Source organism: Schistocerca americana, chromosome 2 (genome assembly GCF_021461395.2).
Source record: "Schistocerca americana isolate TAMUIC-IGC-003095 chromosome 2, iqSchAmer2.1, whole genome shotgun sequence".
Classification (NCBI taxonomy): Eukaryota; Metazoa; Arthropoda; class Insecta; order Orthoptera; family Acrididae; genus Schistocerca; species Schistocerca americana.
This window is the reverse complement of record NC_060120.1, coordinates 179,120,262-179,135,123: the sequence shown is the minus strand read 5'-3', so window position 1 is coordinate 179,135,123 and position 14,862 is coordinate 179,120,262.

The following is a 14,862-nucleotide window of genomic DNA, read 5'->3' as shown; positions in this document are numbered from 1 at the left end:
CATTACGGAATGTTTGTACGTTCACTTGTACCTTGTCAATGTCTGTTCACAATTGATTGTGACCTGTTATTAAGTTTCCTGTCACTTCTCGAGATTCCCTTGCCTCGTCTTCAATATGAAGTAGGTGTAACAGAATTTTTTTGTTTTGTTCTTTAATCTCACGCATTTGTCTCGTGGTTTCTGCATTCTGAATTTGAATTTGGTTCGCTATGTCTTTATTTTGCCTTGTCATGTTTTCCGTAATTTGTTGTAATAATTCTGCCAGATTGGTGGGTCCTATTGCGTTTTCTTCCGACGTCCTACGCTCTGTGTTTTCGCCCAAGTGTTGGTTCGCAACCGATTGCATTGAACTGTGCTGTGACACGTTTCTGCTCGCATTCCTTGTACTCTGTGGTGAGGGAGCTCTGATTACTTGTACTATGGGTTCTACGTATTCAAGACGCAAGTTAGAATCCTCATCGACTGTCTCTCTACTTTCCTGCTCCTCTGTCGTATGCTGACTTACGTTTTCTATGCCTTGACGCACATTATCCTCGTTATGGTGCATTATATGTCCTATTTCTCGCGATACTGCATCGTCTGTTGTACTGTCTTCTAGTCTCTGTCCATTTTCATGCTGGGTCTCTACCTCAATTCGGTGAAGGTCTTGATCTGCCATTGCTAATGTTTCCGAATCCCTTATTTTCTGTTTTAAAAGCAATTCACCCGCCCTACTTCGAGTCAACATGCGCTCATACAATCTCATGCGTTTCATAAACTTTTTGTTCACACGACTTGACTCTTATTATACCCAAGACTGACAATCCATTCACTTACTTGTTGGGTCAGAACCAACTTGTCAACGATGTATCCGCCACATGTGCGCTTGCATTGAGCAGAAAACTTAATTCTAACAATTTTTAAAATTCATAACTTAATTATGCTATTGTCTCTGCTAGAATGTCTCACTATCTATTGAATACTTTATTACTATCTATCGCTGCAGCTACTGGTTTCAACTATTGATGCCTTTAAAAAAAAAAAAAAAATTATTACGAAAATTTTTAACTGGATATTTTTCTGACCTAGTTAGGCATGTGGTCGACCTTCAATCATGGTATTTTACCAACCTGGCAGGGTCGCCATTCTCTAACATTCTGCGTGGTTTCTGTTTGTTCTAAGTCGTGTCTCCCTACCACTTTCGCGCAACGACGCTCTGAGCGTGTTTTTTAGGGAATTGACTAGTTTGAACCTGGGACCTGTTGCTGGTAAGGAGACGCCAGACCACACATGACATGTAGAGTTCAGAAGAGTTCAGTGAGACTAGCGATGATGTAACCAAATACCAGCGTCAGCTCCACTGCACTCCCTGTAAAAAAATCTTAATACTAACTAAATTGAGTGGAAGGGGTTCAAGGCTTTCCTATTTTTAGTTAGCTGGTAAAATATCGTCGAAAAAGCAGTTAAGTTTACCATTGGAGATTTTATTCTACTCACAAAACATTGTTTATAAATTACACTATTGATGAAAGGAAATGTTTTAATAGAGTATGATAAAAACCAACTGCGTTCAACAAAAATGTGAACGAATATTCCCTGAATGGGTTTCCGAGTTCTACAATGGATCGAAGGATGACCTATGCCATATCACATCTAAAATCTAGGTTTAAATTAAGTTTCACAAAAGAGAAAACTATCAAAATGGTCTACAGTGACCCTCAATTATCTTTAATCACTTATCTAACTCCTCGTAAATTACAGCGGCTGATGTAGCTTCTCAATAATTATATAACAGAAAAATCATCGCGTTTCAGATTTTAACTTACGTGGCAAATGTGAATACCATGAGCTTTAATTGACGATCGACACTAGTATTACGCAAAACGGGGGTGTAACAGATGAGACTTCTGCAGTTCTGAGTGAAGCTTTATGCGCTGTTATGCGGCATCGCGTGCGTTCATAACCTTGTCGTTGACCAGGCAGTGTCAGGGGGCGTCGGGCGACGCAGCTCCATCGAGCTCGCCATCTCGGAAGCGACTCCTCTCCTAACTTCTCGTTACTACAATTTACCGAAGTTGGTTTAAAAAAAACTATCTGGCTGTGTTTTCATCTGACCAATCAGGGTCTCAATGTTAACCTTAAGCTCCTCCTACAAAAATTATGTGTATCCAATGAGAAACGTTATACTTTTCGTGGTGGGGCAATGTTTTTAAAGTTTGCAACGTAACAGAGACGCGGAAAAGTCTCACGCTCAATCTTGCGGCTGGTGTGGCCCTTTTAATGTTATCGTAAGATCTATACTGTTCTTCTGGAGGGCTCCATCTTTTAACATGGGCTGGGGGGGGGGGGGGGGGGGTCCTGGCAGTTACTTTTCGTGGTGGGGCAATGTTTTTAACGTTTGCAACGTAACAGAGATGCGAAAAAGTCTCACGCTAAAACTTGCGGCTGGTGTGACCCTTTTGGTGTTATCGTAAGATCTATACTGTTCTTCTGGAGGGCTCTATCTTTTAACATGGGCTGGGGGTGGTCCTAGCGGTTAGCTGGCGACGTGGGTGTCCGTCCCTTATCGTAGGGCCTTCTAGCTTAACACGGTTCTGCTCTCGGCTTCTGTTCTAGTTTCTCCCATCGGAACTGCGTCTGTCTCACGGTGGGAAGGTATGACATCGATTTAGGCATTCTTGTGTTAGTCTGTGGTATTCCATTTGCTCACTTGTTACTCGTATTACTTTGGTTAATTTAATGTCACGATTTATTCGGAGCTATGTAACATACTACTGGATTTGCTTATCATGTCATGGTTTTCATGGATGGTGTTGGATTTTCCTGACACCTTGCAGCTTTAAAAGATTAAAGATCTGTCTACCAATACTATGAAAAAATAAAAGAGGAAGAAAGTTATGGTAACAGTAATAAATTAAAAGCTTAACAATAATTCACTCGTAGTATACAATTAAAATAGAAAACAGCTGACCCGCTGCTTGTTTCTGCATTATAAGGCTTCATCAGCTTGTAGCCCCTGAAAACGATGAAACTGACACGAAAAACAAAGTTCTTTAACCGCAGTTTTCACTCTTTAGGATTGACTATTCGCAGGTGGATATGAACAGGGGTAAAGGAATGAAAGAGGAAGCCGTCTGGTAGAATTTTGCACAGAACATAATTGAATCTTCACTTACACTTGGTATAAGAATCGTGAAAGAAGATCGTGTACGTGGGAGAGACCAGGAGACACGGAAGGTTTCAGATTGATTATATAACGGTAAGATAGAGGTTTCGAAACCATATTTTAAACTGTCAGACATTTGCAGCACCAGATGTGGACTCTGACCACAATTTATTTATAATGAACTGTAGATTAAAACGGAAGAAACTGCAAAATGTAAGAAATTAAGGAGATGGGACCTGGATAAGTTGAAAGAACCATAAGTTGTTGAGAGTTTCAGAGGGAGCATTAGGCAACGGTTGACTAGAATAGGGGAAAGGAATACAGTAGAAGACAAATGGTTAGCTTTGAGAGATGAAATAGTGAAGGCAGTAGAGGATCAAATAGGTAAAAAGACGAGGCCTTGTAGAAATCCTTGGTTAAGAAAAGACATATTGAATTCGATCGATGAAAGGAGAAAATATAAAAATGCAGTAAATGAAGCAGGCAAAACGAAATACAAACGTCTAAAAAATGAGACTGACAGGAAGTGCAAAATGGCTAAGCAGGAATGGGTAGAGGAGAAATGTAAGGATTTAGAAGCATATTTCAGCAGGTAAGATAGAAACCGCCTACAGGATTATTAAAGAGGTGTTTGGAGGAAATACAAGCAGCTGTATGAATATCAAGAGCTCAGGTGGAAAACCAGTATTAAGCAAAAAATGAAAAGCTGAAAGATGGAAGGATTATATAGAGGGTCCATACAAGGCAGATGAACTTGAACGTGATATTATAGAAATGAAGGAGGACGTAGATGAAGGTGAGATGGGAGACATGACACTGTGAGGGAAATTTGACAGGGCACTGAAGGAACTAAGTTGAAATAAGGCCCCGGTAGTAGACGAGATTCCGTTAGAACTACTGATAGCCTTGGGAGAACGAGCCATGACAAAATTCTCCCATCTGGTGAGTAAGATGTATGAGACATGTGAAATACCCTCGGGCTTCAAGAAGGGTACAATGATTCCAATTCTAAAGAAAGCAGGTGCTGACAGGTGTGAATATTACCGAACTATCAGTTTAATGAATCATGGTTGCAAAATACTACCACGAATACTTTACAGAAGAATGGAAAAAAGCTGGTGGAAGTCGATCTTGGGGAAGATCAGTTTGGACTCCGGAGAAATGTAGGTACACGTGAGGCAATACTGATCCAACAACTTAGCTTAGAAGGTGGATTAAGAACGGGCAAACCTACGTTCATTGTAATTGTAGACTTGTGGAAAACTTTTGACTGTGTTGGCTGGAATACTCTCTTTCAAATTCTGAGGGTAGCAGGGGTAAAATACAGGTAGCGAAAGGCTATTTACAAATTGTACAGAAACCAGACGGTAGTTATGAGAGTCGAGGGGCATCAAAGGCAAGCAGTGGTTGGGAAGGGAGTGAGACAGGGTTGTAGCCTACCCCCGATGTTATTCAATCTGTACATTGAGCAAGCAGTAAAGGAAACGAAAGAAACATTTGGAGTAGAAATTAAAGTCCAGGGAGAAGAAAGAAAACTTTAAGGTTTGTCGATGATATTGTAATTCTGTCAGAGACAGCAAAAGACTTCGAAGAGCAGCTGATCGGAATGGACAGTGTCTTGAAAGGAGGATACAAGATGAACATCAGCAAAAGCAAAACGAAGATAACGGAAGGTAATCGAAGTACATGAAGTGATGCTGATGGGAACTAGATTAGGAACTGAGAGACTTAAAGTTTTGGATGAGTTTTGCTATTTGGGTAGCAAAGTAACTGATGATGGCCGAAGTAGGGAGGATCTGGAATGTAGACTGGCAACGGCAAGAAAGTGTTTCTGAAGAAGAGAAATTTGTTAACATCGGGTATAGGTTTAAGTGTTTGGAAGTCTTTTCTGAAAGTATTTGTATGGAGTGTAGCCATGTATGGAAGTGAAACACGGATGGCACTCTGTTTAGACAAGAAGAGAATAGAAGCTTTTGAAATTTAGTGCTACAGAAGAATGCTGGAGATTAGATGGGTAGATAACGTAACTAATGATGATGATGATGTCCCATACCCCGAGGAGTGTAGGGGACGATGCGGTAGGTAAGGTAAGGTCCTTGCGGAGATGGTTAGCCATTGCCTTCCTCCGACCGTAAAGGGGATGAATGATGATGATGAAGACGACACGACACCCAGTCACCTCAAGGCAGGTAATGTCCCTGACCCCGCCGGGAATCGAACCCAGGACCCGTGCGTGGGAAGCGAGAACGCTACCGCAAGACCACGAGCTGCGGACGTAACTAATGAGCACGTACTGAATAGAATTGGGGAGAAAAGGAATTTGTCGCACAATCTGATTGGAAGAAGGAATAGAGTAGCGTGGAGAGCTGCATCGAAACAAAGTCTTTGGACTGAAGACCACAACAACAACACCCGTAATGCCCGAGTAGTGTTATGATCCTCCCATTACAATATGAATTTTGAGAAGAGTTGCAAAAATTTATAATAATACTGGAAATATTGGTGATTTATTTATAGAATTCAAGTACTTACCACTTTTCGAGAAAAGCAGCGAACGATGAATGGACTGTTTCACTTTTTTGGCCTATTTAATTTAATATTTTGATTCTATGTTTCTTGAGACTGAGAGGGTTAAAATTTTCAACCTTTGTTCGATTTCTACGTTCGTTAGGAGAACTAATAGGAACAAACGCTAAAAATCGGGTAGTTCAGAAACCGGTTATTTTGAGTGGTTTTGACAGTTAGGTTAAAATTGCGTGAAAAAAAAACTATATAACCGAAAATCAGTTGCTTCAGCGATAACTGCCATCCCTAGTCGGCATAATTATGTGACCAGACGCGGCTGACCTTGCCTCTCGTCCGTCCTTGTTGTGATTGCGTGATCGGGTTGGCCGTTGCGTAAGCGCGCCCTGCTATGCGTTGGGCGCGAGCAAAGCGTCTCTTTCGTCACGAATACAGAGCAGCTCAGCTGATGTCCGCGTCCTCGACACGTCAGGTTTAATGTCTTGGATACTAACCGACTTCAATTCCCATTCCGAGGAAGACAGTTCCTGACAGGCATGAATATTACCGAAGCGTCAGTTTTATAAGCCATATTTACAACACACGGACACGAATTGTTTACAGACTAATGGAAAAACCATTAAAAGGCGTTCTCTCGGAAGATCGGTGTGGGCTTAAGAGAAATGTAGGAAGGTGTGTGGTAAAACTGACTCCATGACTTATCTTAGAACAATGCTCGTCAAATATGTTTGCGTAAGAGCTAATATTCACATTACAAAGCGACACCACATCAAACTTTTTTGCTTAAAAGCCAATATTCACATTATACACTACTGGCCATTAAAATTGGTACACCAAGAAGAAATGCAGATGATAATCGGGTATTCACTGGACAAATGTATTATACTAAAACTGATATCAGATTACATTTTCACGCAATTTGGGTGCGTAGATCCTGAGAAATCAGTAGCCAGAATAACCACCTCTGGCGGTAATAACGGCTTTGATACGCCTGTGCATTGAATCAAACAGAGCTTGGATGGCGTGTACAGGTACAGATGCCCATGCAGCTTCAACACGATACCACAGTTCATCGAGAGTAGTGACTGGCGTATTGTGACGAGCCAGTTGCTCGGCCACCATTGACCAGACGTTTTCAGTTGGTGAGAGATCTGGAGAATGTGCTGGCCAGGGCAGCTGTCGATCATTTTCTGTATCCAGAAAGGCCCGTACAGGACCTGCAACATGCGCTCGTGCATTATCCTGCTGAAATGTAGGGTTTCGCAGGGATCGAATGAAGGGTGGAGCCACGGGCCGTAACACATCTGAAATGTAACGTCCACTGTTCAAAGTGCCGTCATTGCGAACAAGAGGTGACCGAGACGTGTAACCAATGGCACCCCATACCACCGCGCCGGGTGATACGCCAGTATGGCGATGACGAATACACGCTTCCAATGTGCGTTTAGCGCGATGTCGCCAAACACGGATGCGACCATCATGATGCTGTAAACAGAACCTGGATTCATCCGAAAAAATAACGTTTTTCCATTCGTGCACCCAGGTTCGTCGTTGAGTACACCATCGCAGGCGCTCCTGTCTGTGATGCAGCGTCAGGGTGACCGCAGTCATGGTCTCCGAGCTGATAATCCATGCTGCTGCAAACGTCGTCGAACTGTTCGTGCAGATGGTTGTTGTCTTGCAAACGTCCCCATCTGTTGACACAGGGATCGAGACGTGGCTGCACGATCCGTTACAGTCATGCGGATAAGATGCCTGTCATCTCGACTGCTAGTGATACGAGGCCGTTGGGATCCATCACGGCGTTCCATATTACCCACCTGAACCCACCGATTCCGTATTCTGCTAACAGTCATTGGATCTCGACCAACGCGAGCAGCAATGTCGCGATACGATAAACCTCAATCGTTATAGGCTACAATCCGACCTTTATCAAAGTCGTAAACGTGATGGTACGCATTTCTCCTCCTTACACGAGGCATCACAACAACGTTTCCCCAGGCAAGGCCGGTCAATTGCTATTTGTGTAAGAGAAATCGGTTGGAAACTTTCGTCATGTTAGGACGTTGTAGGTGTCGCCACCGGCGCCAACCTTGTGTGAATGCTCTGAAAAGCTATTCATTTGCATATCACAGCAACTTCTTCCTGTCGGTTAAATTTCGCGTCTGTAGCACGTCATCGTCGTGGTGTAGCAATTTTAATGGCCAGTAGTGTAGAACGACTCCTCGGTACGCATAGGAAGTGGGTGAGATAGGGGTAAAATGGCCACTCAAAGAGAAATTCAATTTTCACTAACCATGGTTATTGATAGAAGCTTACCACTTACTCATTTCGAATTTACATATTATTTGGCATCACATCAAATATTTTTAAGTGAAAAAGAAAATTATATATTGAAAATATACACATTTTTCTAAAAGCTTACATATTGACCTGTTTTCCGCATCTACTCGGGTACAGCGGCCAGGGATATGGCAAAAGGACCCCATGTTTGTTTTTCTGATATCCAGGCACATTTTCTAGGTATCTTAATGCCTTAGCATCTGAAAGCCTACGAAGTAACTGCAGCAGTGGCATGTGGCAAAATATAGCAAGCCAGAGACGGTTTTACATAACATTGTGACAGTGGGATAGAATGGCGGGTGACAGCTTTGTACACGAGTATAAAAGAGTTCAGATGTCAGTTTTATATGTTGTATTATGCTTGTTTTTCGAAGTAACTGTTACTGGGGTAAACAAATACCTTCTCCACTTTTCACGACGAATAATGCGGCCACTTTTTCCGATCGGACGCCATGTCAGGCATTAGTGAGCCACAGAAGAAATTATTAGATTGATATAATTAACAAAGAACTACATTTGTAGACCAAAAGACGTTGTTTGAACACTGATATTGCAGAAAGTTATTACTCTGCATACAAGTGAGGTCATCATCATCAGGATTTCCTTCCAGCGAGCCTGGTAGGAACTTGGTGAACGATATGCCTCCATTGGTTTGTGTCCTGGTATAGCTTCTCCCTCTCCACTGTATCGCATGTTACTCTTCTCCTCTGCCGGCCGCGGTGGCCGTGCGGTTCTGGCGCTGCAGTCCGTAACTGCGGGGCTGCTACGGTCGCAGGTTCGAATCCTGCCTCGGGCATGGGTGTGTGTGATGTCCTTAGGTTAGTTATGTTTAAGTAGTTCTAAGTTCTAGGGGACTTATGACCTAAGATGTTGAGTCCCATAGTGCTCAGAGCCATTTGAACCATTCTTCTCCTCTTGAGATCTTCCTTCGCTTGGTCTGTCCATCTCTTTCTAGGCCGCCCAACTGGTCTTCTTCCTGGTATCTCCATCTCCAAATACTGGCGTTGAGTTCGAGTCGGGTGCATTCGCTTCACATGACCGAACCACTTCAATCTCAAAACACTCATCCTCTCCTCTGTAATCAATGTAACCTCCTTACATAATCATTCCTGACTCTCTCTCTTCTAGTTTTTTGTAGAGCTGATCTAAGGAACTTCATTTCACATGCTTGTATTTGACTCTCTAATTTATGACACAGGTCTCTAAAATATACATCATGATTGACACGAGATAAGTTTTATACACGATCTGTTTGTCTGTCCCACATTAAATTTCGTACGTGGTGGAAGAGGCTAGATCCTTTTGTTATTCTGTTTAAGACTTCTAGTTTGGAACTTCCATCGCGTGATATGATGCTACCCAGACAATTGAAGCTTTTCACACATTCAACCTTCTCTCCTCCAGTATAATGTCACAAGGTGTGGGTGTCCCGCTCATCTTCATTGCCACTGTCTTGTTCCTATTTTTAAATTTTTTGTTCCAGTAATCTAGTGTCCTCTGAACCTCCATTTCCGTCTCTCCCCAAATGGCGATGCCATCAGTAAAAACAAAAGCACTGAGATCTTCATTTTCGTCTTCCTTGATTTCTTTAATGATTGTATCCATAAGTGTAATGAAGAGTAAAGGAGAGAGCGAACTACCTTGCTGAACACCTCTCTTTGTCTTACGCCAATTTGTTCTTCCACCTTCTACTTGTACACTGCTCGCACAACCATCGTACAGCGTCTGGAGTTTTTTAATTAATGAATCAGAAACGTTATGTTTCTCAAGCATTCCCACATTTTATCCCTTGCAACACTGTCTATGCTTTTTCCAATTCCACGAATGCTACTATCAAGTCCTTTCCTTTTTCCTAATACGTCTCCATTAACTGATGGAGGGAGGAAATGAGCTCTGTTGTTCCCCTGTTACTTCTGAACCCATGCTGTTGTTCCTCTAATTGGTGTTCTAGAATTTTCCGCAATCTTTTTTCTACGACCTTTTCCGTTATCTTAGCACTCCGTCGTCAGGCCACAAGAGGCCCATCGGGACCATCCGACCGCCGTGTTATCCTCAGCTGAGGATGCTCACCCGGTTGTTATGATGGTTTTCTGTGACCAGAGCCGCTACTGTTCGGCCGAGTAGCTCCTCAATTGTCATCACGAGGCTGAGTGCACCCAGCGCGTGGTGGCCCGGACGGTCACCCATCCAAGTGCCGGCCACACCCAACACCGCTTAACTTCAGTAAACTGCCAGGAATTGGTGTATCCACTGCAGCAAGGCCGTTGCCTTACGTTATCTTAAGGCAGTGTGATGACAGTGCTATTCCTCGGTAGTTGGTGCATTTCTTTCTACCATCTTCCTTGAACAATGATATTATAATTCCTTTTTTCCCATTCTAAGAGGTCCATGACTAAGAAATTTATTTCTAGCTCACTCGAGCAGATGTAATTTCGATGGATTGCTCATGCGTTCCCTGCGATATGTAAGCTATGCTAGAATCGCAGACCAAAGAACAGTGTTGGCTGCAGTAGGAGCTGTGTCAGTAGGAGTAAGTAGTATCTAGCAGTCTGGTGTCTGGAGTTTGCGAGACCGGTCGTGGGGAGCGATGTAGTATAAGGTAAAGACAGCCGCGCGCATATGTAGTTTGTCAAACTAAATTTGTACTATTGTTATATCAAGTCTCATGTAAATGTTTCAAAAAAAACCTTTAATAATAATCTTTTTTATACAGTTAACTTTTTGACAAACATTCATCTGAATTTAAAGAATTTGCTAATTTCTCCAATCCATGGTCATCCCGATTATCGTAAGGAAAAATCACTTGTTTCTCTTTATACATGACAAATCTAGCGGCCAGCATTGCACAGGGCTGCGCCAGAAAAATTCTTATAGGAGCAGATATATATACGCGTTATCCGGCGACTTCATTGAGGTAAGAATTTTCAAATTATTCAGAATGATCTTTCAGGGCCATGACGCAGCACTGCTGACGTCCAAATTTACCAGTTTAGATTCACAGTCAGTTAATTATTGAAGGGTTATATGTGAGCCACAATTTTATTGAGAGATTAGTCACACGTTATTATTGCGAGGTCACGGAATAATAAACTGTTGGGAGGTTACACTGAATGTGAATATTATACATATTTTTTCCGTTGGGAAGTTACAGCATTAATCAGACATTTTTTGTTTTCTTTCCACGTCACCCCCAGCACCCGGTGTAACCATTGTGTTCCATGTGAAACGTCCCCTTTGAACAATTTATACAGGACTGTGCTTAACCTGACACACAATATTTTTAGCGCAACGCAATCTGACTTTCAAAATTCCCTACTAAAGAATGGCCCTGACAAACATTAAACTATACCTTTCACAAATCACTTACCTCACAAAAATCTTCGCTGCTCAAGCTACTGCAATACAGCGAGCGCCACTACTGCCAGCTAAATAAAAGATTCAAACTACTGAAGGCACTAACTACTGATAGGGGTAGTTAGCAAATGAAAGATATTAATAGAGAGCAAACAATGTATTTACCTTAATATCATCACAAGTCATAATATATATATCAGTTCATGACAAATTACAAACCTCCGCCATCTCTCTCCCCACATCCACCACTGCTGGCGGCTCACCTCCAACTGCGCAACGCTACGCGCTGTTCACAGCCAGCTGCCTAACACTACAATGGCGAGTATTACAACAATGCAAAGCAGCCACAGACTGCACACAGCACAGCCAGTGATTTTCATATTGAGCGCTACGTAACGTTGCCAATAAGAAAACATAAACAGCCTACTTACATAGAGAAAACATAAACAGCCTACTTACATAGAGAAAACATAAACAGCCTACTTACATAGAGAAAACATAAACAGCCTACTTACATAGAGAAAACATAAACAGCCTACTTACATAGCCCCCATGCTCCCCACAAAAATTTTACAAAATATTTTTTGGGCAGTGGCCAATAATGATTTGATAAAATTTTTCATAATTACAATAACAAACATGTCAAATGCACACACTTATTGATACAATGTTGGTCAAAAGCTAAAATTTTCTCACAGTCCATAAAGACAGTCCTAATCGTACGTAACAGTAGAATAGCAGTGTTTTTTCTCAAAGTCTGAGCAGTAAAAGAAAATGCACACGGAAGTAGTGGATTTCCATGCAGTCTTGAAGAAGTAGTGTTGTCCTTCCAATGGAAAGACAGTGCTGACTCTTGATATGCATACAGGTAATGGGCCACAACAGAGCAAACCCACAGCAGAGTCAGTCGAAATTTTGAAGAGTATTGGTAGGTAGGTCATCACAGAGCAGACCCACTGTAGTCCTGGTAGAGATTACGGTATTGGTGGGCCACCAGAGGTGCAGACCCACTGCAGTCCTTGTAGAAATAATGGTATTGGTGGGTCATCAAAGATGCAGACCCACTGTAGTCCTTGTAGAGATAGCCAGCAGCCATCTGTTGTGACTGTGCAGGTGCACTATCACCACTGAAGAGTCTTGCGGAGAATATAGCAAGTCCATAAACCACCACTTGTGCACTCACAAAGTTTTTGGAATTGTCCTTAGAACCAGCAATGCTGTTATCCAGTCCCTTGCTGAATTATTAACACACTTGCAAACACTAACAGTCCCTACTTCTCACATATTGTCCATGTACTATGACCAACAGAAACGTGTGCAGTGAAATGTTACTTAATTTGAAGAACTGGTAACAATTACAATTTTATAACATGAGAATACAATAACAAAGGTACACAATACATCATTAAAAACATAATAATACAGATAACATTTGTAGTACAGGCTTTACAAAAGAATAGAAATAAACCTATACATCAGTGTTACAAAAATAGTGACATAGGTACATACATAAAATAATGAGAATAGTTTTCGAAACATTAATTTCACACATGAACATTGAAACAGAACAGAATTGTAAACAACTTTACAAAGAAAATAACATATTATTAATGCAACTTATATTTGAGGATAACAGTATTCCTCCTCATAGTGAATATAGCTTAGTATTAGAAGAGAAAAAAATTCTATGAAACAGTACACAGAGACAGGAAGAAAACAAATACTCAAGGGTACACAAACACATACTGGGATAACACAAAAGGAAAGGACAGGGTTCGTTTTCAGTGTAACATTTGGTACTGCAGTCCATCCCAAAACTTCATTCTATAGATCTTTCGTCTTATTTCAACCTTTGCTTCCACCAAAAAAATCTTATCCAAGCATGCTTTCTGTATTCTGTTCATATTTCTTTCAAAATAATTATTTCTGATTGTACAATACTCATTTGGGCCCAAATCCTTTTTATATAACTTCGCAATGCATTCTTTACCTATTCTCCATAGTCAGTTTCTCATATAGTTTACCCCCTCTTAAGCTAACTTAAATCTACTGAGCTCAGATGCTAAACTAAGGGACGAGGCAATGTAGCAGCACGTAAAACAATTATTATAAACAGCAATGCAAAAAATGCAAATTGGCAAAGCTAGCAGCATAAATGAGCAAAAGTCAAATTCAATAACACTATGCCTGGCAAACAGCAGCAACTTATACCTAAACATGACATAGCGCAAGCAGAAAAAATATTACACTAAAATGGCCATGTCTAATACCTATGTCACATCTTAACATTAGAGTGATGCATCACAATTTATTCTACAACAGAAATTACCAAGTACTTGAAAAGAAAATTATGTGTTACTGTTATTAGTTCCTTCTTATTGTTCTTTCCTTTCCAAGTGCTCCTTTTTTTTAAAGAATGTGGATCATAAAATAATTATTTAATAGATCTGTTGACAGAAAGTGTTCACATTAGCAAATGCATTTCATTTTATAAAAGCAATGCTGCAACACAGCTGAAAAACAGGTATCAAATGAAATAAGCAGTTACGCAAACCAAAGCATAAAAATATCATTCAATAGTCATGTGACATTTCATAAGTTAGTAGAAATTCTCTCAACTCTCGTAGAAAGACGCTTGTCGTAATCAGGTGTGCAGATGTACGAATATTTCCCATCAATTCATAAGCATTTCAGTAATTAGCACAAAGTGCGAGTAATCATATGTTTTCAAGTAACGAGGGTGTCGCATTAGCGATGAAAGGCACACCCTAATGGCTTGTTCTCCAGGTGTTTGACACGTCCCACGTCCCCTTTTTTTTCTACCTGTGCCGCTGAAAAGGGCTCGCAATAATGGCTTTTTCTCCAGGCGTCTGACACAGCTGGGTGCCCGCGACGCATTACGTGCAGGTGGTCACTTAACTTTCTTACGGAAATATTTACCGCTACAGTGACAGCCTCACATAAAAATATTTCACAGGTCAAGAATTAGCGTTGCAAATCTGTAGAAACAAAATGCTATTGATATAACAGTGTCCAAAAAATTTTCGTCTGCATTGTAATACATTCATGCATATACACACACATTTCATAACTCTTAAAGTACGATTCTTGGTTTCCAACAACCTTTTCATAAATCAGAGTCCCTAACCCCTACTCCTTATTCCTTACCTTATTACACATATACATATTCATATTCATCAACACGTCTTCAATATTTCATCATAATAGCTACATAGCATAATCAGATTCCTCATATAGCATCAGCTTATTTATCATAAACATACCTCAACAGCATAATACACATCGTCGTCATAATAATATCATAACATCTTAGTCAACTCTCAAAATCGTCCCAGCTTCCTCCAATAATTTCAAAACCTAAAAAATTCTCTGCTCATGTCAATAGTGTCATCTGCCTGAAACGTACTTTAAAAATCATGACCCCATACGAAATACGTCATTCAAAGCTCTCATAGTATCACAATGGTTCCGAAAAA